The 17,414-nt window shown below is 30.3% G+C and overlaps 1 long non-coding RNA gene across 1 annotated transcript; it reads right to left on the bottom strand.

The window, feature by feature from the left end:
- Positions 1–16,533: 16,533 nt before the first annotated feature.
- Positions 16,534–16,939, bottom strand: LOC124420540. The gene is made up of 3 exons (XR_006941261.1): positions 16,838–16,939; positions 16,693–16,777; positions 16,534–16,630 (listed from the first exon to the last, which is right to left on the bottom strand). It is a non-coding gene; the product is annotated as an uncharacterized LOC124420540 (long non-coding RNA).
- Positions 16,940–17,414: the final 475 nt, after the last annotated feature.

Here is a 17,414-nt window from a genome sequence, read left to right as displayed (position 1 = left end):
TTGTGAACATTTGATTTAAGAGTTCTTATATCGAAAGTGGCAGGAAATACCTCACAGGAAGTAATCCACATATGAACAGTGCGGCATTTCAGCAGACATCGCACTGAATTTTCATGCCCAAAACATCAAGAGTTTTCGATTTCTTAATATTATATATAAATGGAACAACAATGATGTCTTAAAAAACAGCTTGAGTCTTGTGGGAGTTGAAATCGACTCTGTTAACATGACTCCATTCTGAGATTTTTATCAAGCTATGATTTAGCGATTCATTCATATTGCACTTCATTGCCGGAATCTCTAGTGGGACAAAATTTCATCCAGTGTATTTCTACTATCATATTGTTTGTTCACCGGTCTTTATAATCGATTTTGTCTGCAATATTTACCGCAAAAAATAACTGCAGTTACGAATAACAATAAGTAAACGTTTGTAATGGCAGTGGGAGTCATCCTTAAAGAAATATTAAAGGATGACCTTGCAATAAGGAAATTCTATTTCTTTTGCAAAATAAAATTGAAAATAAAATGTTTAGAAAAAGAAAAGTTTAGTAGAAATAGATAGATGAATGACACGAAAAAATTTATAACCAAAGGTCATACAATATTCTTCCTTAAAGCAAATCACATTAGACAAATATTTGAATCAACAATCAAAGTTAACATTACAATGTTTTTATTACATGAATCCACATTAATTATTGGTTACATTTTACAAATATTTTATAAGTCTGAACGTAAGTTTGAAGACATTTAAGATTTGTTTCACATCACCTTAAGTATTTTAAAGTAAAATTTTATTTTTTCTGATAATATGTAAGAATTTTTTAACATGATGATTACTTTTAAATTGCACCCTACAATATGCTTTAACAGATAAAGAGAACTGTTTTAATTCTATATTTTGGAAATTTAAAAGCAAAAATGGGAATTGGAAAAAGAAGTAATATGTACTTCACGGAAGTACTGAAAAAGACCTGAATAAGTGATGGTTTTAGAATGTCATTTTTATTTGATTCCAAATTCACTAATTCTGAAGTCATTCTCAAAAAGTAATTTGTTATTAGAAAGTAAAATTCTAAATAGAATACAAATAAAGTTACTTAAATAATATTAACATAAATAAAAGAATTACACGCATTTAACATAAAAACCTAAAGTAAAATTTTCAATACAATATTTTTTAAAAAATTTAATTATTTTCGTTTCATTGGAAGTCAATAAACTTCACTTCCACAGATGCTAATACAAATTCATTTATTGTTACTTTTGAAGCGGTGATAAATGTAGTTCTTTTGGGAGCACTTCGTTTTGTTTTTGCTGAGTATGCCCAAATTTAGTGCGTTTTCAAGTCACAGCAAACCAATAACACGCTACCAATTTGTATGCGAGTTTTCTTTTTTTTTTGCCAATAAACTGTTGTTGTGTCAGAAAAAAATAAGACTTTTAAAGAGACCATTATTTATGTTCACAATTAAGATGTGCATTTTTTTCCTTCAAACATCAACCTCATCATCGACAACAACAATTGGAAAATCTTTATAAAGAGCTTAATAAAAACGTAATTACTTACAGTTATAAATAGATGAATGTATTTTTCAATGTTTTATTCCCTAACAAATGCCCATTGCTGCTCTCCCACATAAGACAATGTTGATGGGAAGTGTTTTATTGGGTTGTTAATAATAGGTTGTGGCAAATAAAGCCTTATGTTAAAAATTTTACATAATTCTTATAAAGTTAAATGTCAATATAATTCGTGAAGATTATATTTATGTTAAAGTCCGTTAACTCAGCAGAAGAAATATCATTGTCTTGCTAGGTTAATGTCCAAATTTTTAATAAGAAGACAATAATTGTCTTGCTAGGTTAATGTCCAAATTTTTAATAAGAAGACAATAATGGGAAATAAATTGCCGGTTATACAGACGGAGTACCGTTGGATGTTATAAACAACATCATTTACTGTGGTCTACTTAGCTGAGTGATACCCAATGAAGAAATATTCAAAGCTGCCAAAATTCTGACCTACGGACTGCAACGGGCTGCATGCAAATAAACTCGGAGCACCACCTCCATGAGGAAACGAAGGTCCTCCCAGTCAAGGAACATAACGGTATGCTGACTAAACTGTCTCTCCTGGGAGCCCCCGGGGGTATGTTGCCTTGGCGAGACCTCTGCCTTGGTGTTATTGCAATCCCGGGGTATAAAGAGGTGGCTAATACCTCCAATCTGACCGGGATTGAAAAATTGGTTACAGTGTACTGTTTGGCAGAGCACCGCATAATCTGGTACTACGGGTGGCCAGTTGCCCGCAGGACTATGTTCTGGCTTGTCAGTTGGTTGAGGTTCCTTCGGGATCCACATAGTGGCAGTGGTTTAAACCCAAATTCGCGGGGAGAGTAAGTGGCGGTTAAAAGACTGATGCATGATAATAGGCAATATCTCGGGATAAGTTCGGTGCTGTTGCCGAGAACAATAGACACCCCGCAGTCGAGTGGCTGTGGGACTAAGCGTTGGAAATGAGTCGGTATTAATTGTATATGGTACGGGATGAATGTGAGGTTCGGCGGGCCTTACCGCACCCGTCTACCTAATGAATGTGTCGTTTGTTTTTCTCTTATGAATGTGTCATATAAATGAGATGTGTGCTGGGTTGATAGCATTGAATTTTCCCTCATTATCCAGATATGTTCAGGGTTTACTCTATTCATATCAGAATTACTACAGTGTGTCCCTGTGAGAAAGAACAAAGTCTACGGCATATTGATGGTCGTACTTCGGTCTACCGGTTACGTCTCTAGTCTACCCAGTGGTTGAAAAAGACCACCGTGGAATAAGGCCGTCAAGGCAGGTGCTCACGTTAAACTCTCGACATTCCTGTCTCTCCTGGGATGCCACCGGAGGAGTCATCCCAACTTTAACACAACACAGTTGGATGCTCCCCTGAGGCATGTGCAGGATCCCTTGGATCGTAATTCGTATACAGCAGCTTTAAATAATATACAGACGCTGTTTCAGGTTTCCGCATAAATGTCATTCTTTGAGATCTCCTCCTATAGAAGAAATTGACACAACTTAGATCGGAATGGAGTAACAAGCTTAACTCCTACTGATCCCAAATAGACGGTGCCGTCGCTAATATGTGCTAAACATGTGGACAGGGCCCCCATGATAGCCACTACATATTCAACTGTCCAGCTCATCTTACTTCTTTTATCCCAATGGATTTATAGACTAAACCTGTAGAAGTAGCCCAATTTCTTGACTTGGTCATAAAATTGTATAGTTTAAGTTCTTACAACAACAATGCTCTAATATTAAGATACAGAAACAGATCAAGCAAAACACAACATACATAAGATGTCGATCATGAACATATATACCATAAGGACTCTAAGCCTTTGTTCGAAAGCTTAAACGTATTAACAGACTATATTTTTCCACATACTGACTTTGTCGATCATGAACATATATACCATAAGGACTCTAAGCCTTTGTTCGAAAGCTTAAACGTATTAACAGACTATATTTTTCCACATACTGACTTTGTAAGAAGTCCTAAGATAATGTAATCGCTCAAGTTTGAGTTGTCAACCTAATATAATTTGAATAAATTTGTTAAATTCCAATTCCGCTGGAGTCTTCAGATTCTCTTTTTAAAAGAAAATTGGTGGAATAATCACAACACATGTAGAGTGGTTATGTTAGTATGTCAATGTACTATCAGAGCATATTGTGGTGTAAGTTGACTTGGACTCGCCTTCAGTAATATTATCGCAGATTCAATGACTGGAGAAAAGAAGAAGCGAATGTCCTGTTAAAATTGTCGAAACAATAGGTGCTTTGGCAACTAAACTACATTCCAACTAAATCATTTGTCTGGATCTAAACTTAATGTCCTACTGACAGTGTTGTTGTCCAAACGGAATTCATTCTATTCTACTTGACTTTTTTTCCATTAAAATCAATAATTAATCTTTTGCTATTTAGGGCGATTTTCACTTCAAGTTACGAATGAAATTGTCTCTTTTAAATGAGTTTCGTTGATCGTTGTTATTTATTGTTAAAACGATGTATATTTTGTATGTTCATACAAGTTGTATGTAGTACATGAAACATTTAATTCTTTTTTATCAATTTCCGTTCCATTAAGATGTCAACGCTTGAATCAAATGGAAGATCTGGTGGCAAACAGCTTATTAGTTGCATGAGAAACAAAATTTCTAAAGTTCAGATAAACCTTTATGTACACGAATGTGTAAGTATTACGTGTAGATAGAAATTCGTTTATTTAAATTTCGTGGTTATAACTTAACAATTTTCATTGCTTATAAAACTATAAAAAATACTAACCCAGCAAAAAAAATGAAATTTTTGGTAATGGCCAGTATTTATTTCATACATTACTTGGTAATGAGTGTTCATTATCATCCCCATTATTTCATTTCCCTGAATAGGTTATTACATATTATTATTAATTTACCCAATTGTCTTTGGAGTTTATTTAACAAACAGAAGGTTCGCCCTGCTGGATACCGTTTATTTTTTCAAATTTTACATTTATATTTTTATGTAAAAAGTCGTTCTCAAAATTACAAAAAGCAACTTATTAATGGAACATCTACTAAGCGGCTGGAGTGAGAAACATAGAAAACAACTGAATGTCTGGGTTCAAACCCCGGCTAAGGAATTATTATTATTATTATTTTTTTTTTTTTTGCTTTCTACATACAAAGTCGGTCCAAAATAACTAGCTATCACATAACATATTTGTAGGTTTACTTGTAACAAATTAGTAAAAATTATAAAATAATTAATTATTCACACCAAGAGTAATTAGTTTCCACATGATTTCATGATTACTTTCTACCTTACTAGGTAATGAAAGTTTTTGCTGGGATAAATATAAATTATGTCACTTCCTAAGAATTTAAAATAAAAATTATTTAATTTCAAAACCAAATTTACGATTTCAGCTGCTAAAGGTGTTCAAATACCGATAAAAACTAATTTATTTATATTTTCCACATCAAATTTTATATGAGTTTGTAAGAAAAGAGAAAAAACAAAATCTGTTGCATCTCACGCAGTTATGGTCAATAAAAATCACATAATTTAAATGGATTACAGAAATAAATTTTTTTTTAAACTTATCCAAATGCAAACATTTATTCTCGTTATTGCGTCTGCATATTGACAGTTAATGCGAATAAAATCCAAACAATATTAAATTTAATGATTCATAAATACAACGGATTATATAATTTAGTCAATAAAATAAAATAACGGTTATTTGAGTTCATTAATTTTGAATTGATTTTATTATTTATTTACATTGAGATAAAATATCACTTAGTGGCTAAAATATATGATTTAAATAAAGTTAATGGCAACGCAAATCTTTTAATACATTTCTTTGTGTATTATATCTATGGACAATTTCACGTCAAGTCACAATAATAACAGGGCGATCCTGGAAAAGTTTCACTAAATAACTTTTATTTTTGCAATCCATGTTCTTGTTGAATTATGGAACAAAATTAATAATTTATGTTCCTTTGATTGAAATAAATTTTCCGAATAAGGTGGGATCAATTATTGAACGATCCTCACAAAATTTGGTGGAAAAATGTTGGTTCTTACAAAACTTGTTTATGTTGAATTTCATCGCTGTATTATTATTTATAAGCTAGTAATAATGTTTTATCTAATTTTTCTAAGGAGACCAAAATTTTACAAAATCTTTAAATATAAAGTTCGATTTTAATAGAATATTACCCTTAATATGTGAATTGTGGCGACCATTTTTTTCTAATTCTGGTCATAAATATGACATTTTAATACTATTGTCTATTGCACTATGGGCCATAGTACGTGTAGAAGTGTATAAGCGTAAGTCAACTGCTTATGAATAACGTAAAAATTATGACAAAATTGTTTTTAGTTCAATCTATATTAAGATTTGAAAATATTAGTGCAATGAAAAAATAATGTACTATAGCTCGAAAACAATTAATGATACAAGAAAATTCTTTAACAAACAAGTTAGAGTGCTATATTCGGCTGTGCCGAATCTTAAATACCCTCCACCAGCTACTTCTATGTTATTACTTTTCTAATTGATCAAATATTTGTAGAAATAAGTTTTCTCATGTCTTTAATAGAAAAAATCCCAAAGGTTAAATCTATTACAATTCCAAGATTCATTGAACATTATAAAATTAGTAATTTGCATGTTTGTATGTGTATGGAAGATTTATAGATTTTCAAAATACAAATACATATATAATTTTGTTCTACACAAAATTTTGGTCAACACAAATTGATAATGCTCTTTAAATACGGTTAAAGCGCTTTTAGGGGCTGGACCTAGTATAAGAGAAATAGAAGTATACAAAACTATTATTTTTGCCAAATTATGTATCAATAGCTTAATTTGGTAATAAGTAATGTGAGTTTAGGAGATTTTCGTAAAAGGACTTTGTATGGGAGCTATGACCAATTATGTACATAAAGACAATATTTCAGAATTCTACTTGGTAATAAATATTGTGAATCTAAGTGATTTTCTGGACCTAGTATGAGAGCTATGACCTAATATGGACCGGTCATAAAACAATTATATAGTGAATTTATGTACATAAGAGCAATGTTTTGCTAAATGTATGGATATAAACATTTGGTTATGAGTTATGTGCGTTTTTTCTGATTTTCGGAAGGGAACCTTGTATGTGTGTTTTTCTAAAAGGGACCTTATATGGGAGCTATAATCAATTGTGGACCGTTCGGAAAAACATTTCACAATGTTATTTCTCTGTATATAAGAATACTTTTACCAAATTTTATATCAATAACTTAACTTAGTAATGAGTTATGCGCGTTTAAAAGATTTTCGGGAGGGTACCTTGTATGGGAGCTATGACCAAATATGAACCGATCGGAAAAATCTTTCTTTGTAATATTTCTGTATATAAGAGCAACACTTGTACCAAACTTTATATCGATATCTTAATTGAGTAATGATTTTCGGGATGGGACCTGATTTTCGGAATGGACCTTGTATGTGAGCTATCACCAATTATGGACCGATCCAAAAAAGCTTTCATTGTAATATTTCTATATATAAGAGCAATACATGTACCAAATTTTACATTGATATCTTAATTTAGTAATGAGTTATGTGCGTTTAAGTGATTTTCGGGAGGGGACCTTGTATGGGAGCTATGACCAAATATGGACCGATCCAAAAAAGCTTTCATAGTAATATTTCTGTATATAAAAGCAATAATTGTACCAAATTTTATATCGATATCTTAATTTAGTAATGAGTTCTGTGCATTTAAGTGATTTTCGGGAGGGGACCTTATATGGGAGCTATGACCAAATATGGACCGATCCAAAGAAACTTCCATTGTTATATTTCAGTATATAAAAGCAATACTTGTACCAAATTTTATATCAATATCTTGATTTAGTAATGAGTTATGCGAGTTTAAGCGATTTTCAGGAGGGGACCTTGTGTGGGAGCTATGACCAATTATGGACCGATCCAAAAAAGCTTTCATTGTAATATTTCTGTATATAAGAGCAATACATGTACCAAATTGTTTATCGATATCTTAATTTAGTAATGAGTTATGCGCGTTTAAGTGATTTTCGGGAGGGGACCTTGTATGGGAGCTATGACCAATTGTGCACCCATCCAAAAAATTTTTCCTCTGAATAAATTGTATTATCATAGAATTTTAATTTCTAAAATTTTGTGAAGATATCGATATAACGACGGAAGTTATTAACAAAAAACCAAATTTCCGGGAATATGTACTTTTGTATGGGAGGTATATGAAATTGTTGACCGATTCTGGCGATTTTCCACAGATATTAAGCTTTTGTGCGGAAACGAATGTATGCCGATTTTTATGGAATTATCTTGCATAGTTTTCGAGAAAATTACATCAGAATGTGTAAAAAATGCTTATTTTTTTCGAGGTTGTTTCAAATTTTGATTCATAACTTTTCCCGATGTGAATCGATTTTGCCCATTTTCAATACCAAACTGCTTAGGATAACAACAAATATTTTCGGTGAATTTGGTTGATGTCCTCGGCTTAGTTTTAACGTGAGCGTGTTTTAGGCAGACAGACGGACAGACGGACAGACAGACGGACATAGCTAAATCGACTCAGAATTTCATAAGGACCAAGAATATATATACTTTGTTGGGTCTCAGATGAATATTTCTTGGTGTTACACACGGAATGACAAAGTTATATATACCCTCTATCACCACTGATGGTGGTGGAGGATATAAAAATTAAATAATGTAATTATAATAACATTAAAATGCGTGCGAAGCAAGATATTTGCCAAAAACTAATTGTTTGCCAAAAACTAAATGTTTGCCAAAAACTAATTGTTGTTACCTTTGAGCTTAATTTCTTCTTAGAGCACAAGATTTTTTTGGTAACTTTTAATACCTTAATAATTATGCAAATGGGTGAAATGTGAAATTCACCAGTTTGGTGATTTTTTGTCTAATTTTTCTAAAAATTACGACAATTTTGACGAACATTTTAATGCTCACAAAAAATGGTTTTATGGACCAAAAAAACTCAAAAAAAAATCCGTAATCAACTCAAAATTACGGAATTTTTTAAACCCATTTTGAGAAAATTGCACTCAGTATTTTTCGATATATTGTACTTAGATCAAGATTTTCAATTACAGGTCTGAGTTTCCTTTTAAATATATATTTTCTATTTTTCTCCAGCTTACTATTGAATTGTTTGAACGTGATTCTAGAATATTATGTTTTTATACTGGACTCTCTAATGTACATTTGTATGGGAACTACAGTGGACGTCCAATAGCACGTACCCTCTTTATTACGAATGTCCAATAATACGAGTGGCAAAATTATTGCATTGTCTACTCTATAGTACGAATAAAGTCACAATTTTTCTATTCGATAGTACGAATAACGCATTTTTATGGGAATTTTGGTTTTATTTGCGTATGAATGAAGTTTTTATTATGTTTTCATTTCGGTATCATTCCCCTTTAGTTCAGTAATTTTAAAGTTTTTTGTATTTATTACAAATGTTTTGTGTTTTTAAAAGTCCTATACACACAATTTACTGCATGTATATTTACAAATCAACATTTATTTAGTGTAATTAATTTATTTTCTTGTAATTTCGATGACCAAAGAGAAGAAATTAAATTTAATGATATCGCCAATGAGAACAATATTGAAGCCTCAAAAGCGCTGTTATTGAAAAGGTCGTAGGAATCATTTTACAAAGTAGTAAACATCAATGTTTAATTATGGATTTCTAATAAGTAAAATGTTATTTACATATGTATGAACTGTCAATTTTAAAAGTAGTATGACTCCACATTCCAATGGGATTAAGCATTACTATATGTGATCCTTTAACTATACCAAGTTTTTAAGAGAAAATTTTAAATTAGAGAATTGTTTTTGAAAGTATATTCCATTCAAGTTTCTAATTAAAGTTTTATGTAATCTGAACATGTTTTATACATTCTAAAACAGATATGTACATGCAAATTGTCTTTGGCACACATATTTTTAAAAACATTAAAATTTAAAACCTTCTAAGTATATCTCACTTCAACCATTGGACTCACGATATATGTCCCTTTTATGCATGTTTATGTTTAAGAAATTTGAAATAATACATATTATATTATATTTTGTTTCGTTATATAATTTTTCATGAAAAATAAAACAAAATTAAATAAAATCCTATATTTTATGTGTATTATTTGAATTTAAACATACAAAATGTGTTGTTCAATAATACGAATTTTTCGGTACTACGAAAGGGTCTGACTCTATATAATTCGTACTAGTGGACGTCCACTGTATATGAAATTTTCAACCGATTTTAATAATTTTCTATCGTGTTATTTTTTTATGTAAAAAAGTCTTTTTGGCAAAATTTATTAAAATAAATTAGTTTTATTCATATCTCCGTTATATATGTACCGAATTTGATGATTTTAAATTGGGAAGTTCACGAATGCAAGTCATTATTAAAAATTGTAAACAAGATATCTGAGGTCTTTACAAAATTAATTTGAAACAAACATACAGTCATATGGACAAAAATAATGAGTTAAAAAAGAAGAAGGAGTGAACAGAAATTTTATTAGCATTTTAACTCATTACTCTTCAATGTAAGTTTTTCCTTGGATGGTTTTCAGATACAAATTTAATTATGTTTTCCTTTTTGTATGAGCTATAAATGACAAAGCCTAAAATAAAGTACGTGTACATATATCCGATTAAAGGAAGAGTACTTCAAAGTAATGCAGACGGTAAGTAGAAGTCATTGAAAAGTATGTGGTTATGGAAGTACAACCCATTACCAAGATTTTGCTAGGTAGATGTACAAAAAGGCTTTACATCGAAAGTAACCCAATGCGGAAGCTGCCCCAGTCTCCCCTACATACATACATACATACATACATACATACATACATACATACATACATACATACATACATACATACATACATACATACATACATACATACATACATACATACATACATACATACATACATACATACATACATACATATGTATGTATATACTTTATATGGCCGGAAAAAATTTATTGTAGAAATTACAAACGGAATGACAAACTAATACATACTTATAAACGACTAAGATGAAGGGTATAAAAGCATACTAAATATGTATTGCAATTATTCGTATAGAAAGTATTGCATAAAAGTCTGGAATATATTCTGAACATTATAAAAAAACTGTTAATAAATTAATGACAATATTTGCCATGACTATTTATGTTTGTCTTAATTGATGAAGGAAGTGTTTTTCACATGTGTATGTAAGTGCATCTAAATATTTATTATTTAACAGTCTGCATTCCCAGTCAACAATTATTTAAGTGACCACATTTTATGACCACAAATGAAAGTGTCACGTCCATGTTAGGTGCCACGAAATAGCCATGATTAACTTTTTACTGTCATGCATTTTTTGATCATCATCAATACCATCATAATGCATAAAATGCCGTTTTTTATTTTATGATCATTTAAGTGTTGATTTCATAATGGACAATGCCACCATTAAGAATCAAAATAAGAAAAATATCAGCTGGAAAAAAACTAGCAAATGTTTCTGCCATATAGCCTTCAATATACACATACAAATCTACATATTTGTATATATATTTTTTTAATATTCACAAGATGATTTGGAATTATTAAGACAACGTTCCGCATTTCTTGTACACGAGCATTTACTCGTACTTATACTCGAAAAGCATTAAAGAAGTCAATATTTATTTATAGTTAGAAGTTTTCGTTCAAAATTTCCCCCTCTACTTGCTCATTGCGCCAACCACGTTTTAAAATAATGGCAGCCAGATCGATCATGGAAAGTGCAATAACCACCATGCCAAGCGATTATGAAATAACAACAGCAAAAACAACACTAGCCAACAGTAACAAGAATAACAACAAAACAAAAAACAAGTGAATTTGAATAGTAATGCTAATCAAACATTCTATCATTATTATAGCACCTTGTTGATCAATAATTGCCTTCACGACTAAATGGACATTAATGGTTGCAATATTGGTTGGATGGTTGGTGGTTACTCGACTTCACTGTCTTGTTGCTTTTCATTTTACTCTTTTAGTCAAAACAACAACAGCCTTTTTATGCAACAACTTAGCAGGAACAATCAACCCATCATGTTTGTTGTGTCTCCTCCCTCTCTTAACAGGATAAATGATCATGTTATGGGAAGAACAAGCGAACAATCGACAAATGTAAAAAAACGACAAACGAAAATTATAAAAACAGCTGGACAAGAAAAGCGTTTAAGCTTTTGATTTCGATTAGAGGTTTCTTTTGTGTTGCAGCTTAAAAAAAGTGTAGGAAATGCAAATGAAATTCTAATGCGTTTTTTTTTTCTATTTTTTGGATTGTTGCAGCAGTTGTTGCTGTTGTTGTTATTTGCTAATGGTTCACAATATAAATGATGTTTATTTTTATGATACAATACTTAAGTTTATTATACTCACACATACATACTTACTGACTGATTCATGTATCAATGTATGTATTTATTTATCCATCGAAATGTTTAAATATTACAATAACAAACAACAACAACTACTTAACTTAAATAACGGGTTCTTCATTTTAACAGTTTAATAATGAGAATTGTATAAATTATAACTATTTATTTTATTGATCTGCAAGCGTAGAAAAAGGTTGTGATGCGATCGCTTCAAGAGGGTATATTCGCTCATACCCGACCCTACTCCAATTATTAGTATATCGTGATTTGTAATTTTGTTTATTTGTTTGTTTGTTTGTTGGTTTATTTGTTTGTGTGTCAATCACACCTAAACGTATAAAACGATTTTCTTAAAATTTGGAACATAGAAAGATATATGTCTGGAAGAGTCAATAGGCTACATAATTTTCCGAAAATTGGACTAGAAAGGGTAAAAAATGGCTAAAAACGACGACAATCGGACAAAATTGGTACTTTTGTGCATAAAAACTTATTTTTGGCCATTTTAATGCGAAAATATTTTCGATTTATCATTCTAAAATGTTAGAAATATGAAAGTTGCGTTGCGAAAGTTGAAACAAAATTCATATCAAAAATTGGGAAAAGGGCGAACTACTAGGGAAATTAGTACTTTTGTGCTTGAAAACTAATTTTTATATATTCTAACACGAAATTATTTTTAATTTAGCAATCTAAAGTGTAAGAAATTTTTATTAGCAAAGTTCTGTTGCAAAAGTTTGATCAAAACGGGAAAAAAATGGGGGAAATGATGAAAAACAGGCAAAATTACTATTTTTGTTCTAAACAAGTGATTTTTGTCTGTTCTAAAGCTAAATAATTTCGATTTAGCTTTTAAAATGTCAGAAATATGTATTGGGAAAGATTAGTTGCGAAAGTTGGATCAGAAGAGGGAAATATGCATGGTAATTCAAACTTAACGGGTAATAACGGGTAATTATGTGTAGTTTAGGTACTTTTTCGGAAATGTGCAAAATTAATTTAAATTGTTTAAAAAGGGGAGTTTTGCGTTTTTTATAAGGTACACACCTAATGCCTGGGCCGACTTTAAGAAATTTTAAAGAGAGATATATCTTTACTTAGCAATTTCGATTTGTTATAACTTTATTTCAAAAAAAATAGAAAGAGGCAAAATACGGAACGCTGTAAAATTATTTACTTAAAATTTTAAATATAAAAATGTTAATAAACTAAAAATTTACAGATAAAAGGGACGAATTTTGTTTTGTAATCGAGTAATTCCAAAATAAATTTTTGTCCCCTCCGATTTTTTTTCAAATCAAGAGCATATGTTCTACTCCCTAATGCAGTTTCTATGGCGTATAAATTAGATCCTTAACTCATTCGGTTATTATTTTATGGGTCTCAAAAGTGGAACATCTCGGGTATTTTTATTCAAAATTAGAAATGATGATGACTGAATAACTTTGGAACTGGTTATCCGATTTTAACAAATGATGTTTCGTTCGATAGGTCATCAATTACTCGATTTTGGTATTTCATTAAAATTGCATGATGTCTTGGCGCAAGGACTGTATTGTGGAAAATATCCTTTATCCTTAAATATTTTAAAAAAGGATATTGTATTTTTCTTATTTTTTTATGACAAATAGACAAACTTATTGTTATTGCTATGTAAAAGTTTTAGAAAATTTGAAGTGGTCGAAATGTCTGTGGAATTACCCAATCTTAAAATGATATAAAGTTTTTGAATTTGTGTGAATTTTAAATTTATAAATATCAATTTGACAAATTAAACTGCAAAGGAAATATTTGTATTGCAATTACGTCTTATTATGACAACGACTGAATCGAAATTTATGAAATTTGAACCAAAAACTTCAAGACTGTCTTGAAAAGCAATAAGAGGCATTTTTCAATTATGAATGAGATAGTAGAAAAATTAGTATGTACATACTTTTTCTCTAAATCAATAAATGTTATTTATTCTAAAGCCCCCTTCACGCGAGCACACAAGTGATATGATCTGTCAAAATTGTTGTGTAGAAGTATACGGATGGAATCGTCTAAACACAATATGTAATGAACCCTTTACACATTGAGAGAAAATACGGATAGAAAATTTGACATTCGTATGGCTCTCTTCGTCGCATTAGATCAGGGATGTATTTTTATGCAAACTCAAAAAAAGTGAAACAGTTGTTTCCTTCTTACTTTGTTATTGTTTATACCAATCGTAAAAACACAAAAAGTATAAACCATACGACATTTATTGTCTTGTTTTAAATACGGAGCGAATTTCATATTTCTTTTTCATTAGACTTTACGTACGTAAAGTGTGATCGTGTAAAGGCTCTTTAAGGAAATATATTTTGGTTTAACTTTCTCAATTTGTAGTAAAGTACATTTTCAACAAATATCACAAAAATCTCTTCTAGAGAAATAAAAAGTATTCCCGTATCATCGTACTTATAGATGCGATATATTATCGTCTAACATAAGCAGACTGATAAATTCTTCGAAAATTATGACAATCAATGAAATCAAATCAAAATCAAATTTATTCTAAAACTAAACTCACACATATCTAAACACCCTGTATATATATAAACATGTAAATATTTATCATTTTATAATCTTCAGTTGTAAACTTAATAATATGTATAACTAAACTAGTGGTACTTATTTTCACTATATTTTTTTCTTCTCTTTTTCATATACAGTTAGATTTTCTTAATGTGAAATATTTAAAAACCGCCAGTTTAAAGCATTTGCCAACAGTTTGGCCCATGATACTAAAAAGCAAATCATTCATTCATTTATTCCTTCATTCTTCCTGCGTTTGCCAGTTGGTCAGAGTCACTTACTGAATCATTTTTTTATGTTCAACGTTTATTATAATTTGCACGCGAATTATTAAAGATTAATCCGATTCTCTACAACTTTGTAAATACGAACATACTACATCTCATCATCATTAAATTTAAACAAAAAAATAGAAAAATAACCACAAAAAAAAACAAATCACACTAACGACACAATGTCAAGGCAGTTAAGAAGGCAGGGTACAACGAATAATCCATGAACACAATGTCCACCACAGAACAGGAAGAAAATTACATTATTAGTATTTAACATGCAATCTGACAAGTGTTTCGTAAATCAAGTCTCCTGGTTCCTCGTTTTCCTCTCAACTCTTATTCAAATTAGTTTATGTACACACAGTCAGACAGACGAATATTAACTCTTTGATGAAATAAAAATAACGATGTGATTTGTTAGAACCGTCTTTCGTTTTGGTTTCTGTTTTCGAGAGGCAGGAAATGTTTCTGCAGGAAGTCTTTAAAATAAAACAAATAGAGTAATAGATACGTAGATGAATTCTTGACTTGTGAACAAATACGCATATATGATTTGCATGATTTTGTATCTAGATATGTAAGTTTCTAATATTTTTATTTCATAATATTTATTTGTTGGTTATAAATGGAATGGGAAAATTTTTTCACTTGAAGATAAATTAGTATTTTCAAATTATATAAATTTATAACAGGATGGATGTTAACGCCTGATTATAAGATGAGATTAAGTTTTAATTAAAGTAAATCGGATGCTAATATATGTATGTATATTTTAAATTCCGTTTGTAATTTTTACCATTTAATTTATGCCCTTCTGTCAATGTAACCTTGTAATCAAACTACAGGTCGCAATTTTTAAGATAATTTGATGAAACTTGATACAAACGTTTCTTTTGGCGAGCATATTAAAATGGTTAAAATCGTACCCCCAAATAAGACTTTTCAGTCCGTAATTATAGTAATTGTACCAAAATTAGCAAGACTGAATGTTACTGGTGATTTTTATAATGATCAGACTTCATTTGACCCTTGCCCCTATATATTGTCCCCGTCAGAAAATTACTTAAAAAATAATAAACACAAGTAGGAATTGGATTAAAAAACTATTTGAAGGCATTATTATTAAAAATAATCTACATTTTTACTTGCTTTTCAATGATGTAGGGTATTATATGGTCGACCAGGCCCTTGTTGGAGATATCTTAGGTTAAATATTGAAACAATATTTTTATAGTCGACAGATTGGATGTCAAAACTTATTATTAATAAAAGTATGTTAGTGTTGTTATAAGTCCCAAATATTGCGAAAACAGTTTTTTTCAATGTTTAATTACATTAAAACCAGACGAGATGGAGGACAGATTACGAGGACTATTCTTTTGTCTTTATATTAAAACTCTTAGTAATGTGTTATTCATAAACTGAGGATTCCCAAAATATTTAGATCTAATTTTGACGAAAGCATGGTTTTAACAGAAAAAGTGTTTTCAGCGTTTTACTAACTTCGACCAAAAAATAATTATAAACATAATTATTGAATATACAAAAAACTATTATACATAACTAAAATACATGAAGTATGTATGTATGTATTTATGTATGTTTGTATGTATGCAATCGCCACGATATTTTCAGATATACTTCATAACTTATAAAAACTCCTAGAATCCGCGGGGTCATGCGCCAAGAAATTATGATCTAAAAAGTGACAACAAAAGAAAACTTACAAATACGTTTAAGAAATCTTGCTCAAAGCTTACCTTGTGTTAAGTCCACTACTTTTTTTAAATGCATTAGGGATATAAATGCATTAGGGATAAATTAGCATCCCATCCCACAAAATATCTAAAAGACACTATATTAAATTGCGTACACATATTTTTGAATGAGAACTTTTTTACTTACGTAGGTGACATAACAGAGATGAGTAAATTCCCGTCCATTTCGTGTTTGAAGTGAAATAACAGAATTTTTTATAAAATAATGAAAAAAATCGTTTACGCAAAAGTTTTAAACTGTTTTTTCTTTTTTATTTTATTTTTACAAATGTCAAAATATTAAATATTTTAAAAATTCAAAGAGCAATTAATAAAAATAATCACATTAATTAAAAATATAATTAAATTAAAATTTAATACTGATTAACATTTTTATTGAAAAAAATTACTGAATATTTTTTTCTGTGCAGGCTTGCTCTAATGTTTTGGGCCAATGTCTCGTGTATACATAGTGTCCTCTAATAGGCTTTGCACGATTCAATAGAAGAAGTGCTAAGCTGTGAGTGCCGCCACGATGCAGCAATGTTCAACAGTTTTTCTAAATCGTTGATTGACGTAGATCTCATGGCTTCTTTTACACCAAAGCTAATGTCCAAAACAGTCCACCAGTTTATAGAGACCTTAACTAGAATGGTCTGATCAATTAATTAACCCAGTGTTTTGTAGTTAGACTAAGAATTCCTTCCGATCCTATAGTTTTCCTA

The sequence above is a fragment of the Lucilia cuprina genome, chromosome 6 (genome assembly GCF_022045245.1).
Source record: "Lucilia cuprina isolate Lc7/37 chromosome 6, ASM2204524v1, whole genome shotgun sequence".
Taxonomy (NCBI): domain Eukaryota; kingdom Metazoa; phylum Arthropoda; class Insecta; order Diptera; family Calliphoridae; genus Lucilia; species Lucilia cuprina.
Note: the sequence above shows the minus strand (reverse complement) of the source record. Positions and strands in the feature narration are given on the sequence as shown.